This window comes from Eleutherodactylus coqui, chromosome 6, assembly GCF_035609145.1.
Source record: "Eleutherodactylus coqui strain aEleCoq1 chromosome 6, aEleCoq1.hap1, whole genome shotgun sequence".
In the NCBI taxonomy this organism is placed as follows: domain Eukaryota; kingdom Metazoa; phylum Chordata; class Amphibia; order Anura; family Eleutherodactylidae; genus Eleutherodactylus; species Eleutherodactylus coqui.
Genome location: NC_089842.1, coordinates 39,071,412 through 39,072,209, shown reverse-complemented (window position 1 = coordinate 39,072,209; position 798 = coordinate 39,071,412).

Here is a 798-nt window from a genome sequence, read left to right as displayed (position 1 = left end):
AAAAAGGTATTTCTATCTGAAATTAAAAATTCTTTTGGCACTCATGCACTCTCTCAATATGGAACAAAGGTGCAACTGCAAAGAGTTAATCTATTACACTGACTCAATCTTGCACTCAGCTTCCACTCAGGGTAGTTTCAGATGGCTGTATGCAAAACTATGCTCGCCAGTATGGAGTGTAGTTGCGCATGTACAATGTTTTGGTTTTTTTTTCCCCTCGCCAGCCGTTCAAACTCCATGCCATAGTGTAGGAGTTTGAAAAAAAGAGCAGTAAGCTAGGTCCTACCCTATCTCTCCCACATGTAGTTAATACTACATGCAGGAAAGATAGGACATATCCTGTCTTTTCCCACCTGTACAATTAGCAGGCGAGAACCCCGATGGTGAAAACGAAACCACTGAAATCCATTAAAATTAGAGGTTTTGCTTTGTCCCGTTATGCGTCCATGATAATCACGACTGCATAATGGGAGAAAAACATGTTCACGTGTGTAAGCTCTCAGATTGAAAATTAAACATAGATGTCACCTAAACACAGTTCACATACCGCCACCACTTCTGGGTAAGACCAGAAGACCTACTCACAGCAGTCAAATGGTTAATGATAACCAAAGGTTATGAGTTTCAGTGTAACAAGAACTAAGCTTGTTAAAGTTTTAAGCTTTAATAGAGAAGACAAAACTGATTCTAAAAAGAGGAATAGATAAAATGACCAAAGCCAAGCAAATAGTACTAAAATAAAATGGAGAAAAATATATAGAGGCCGTAAACTTACAGCAAGTTCCTAAATTTACTATA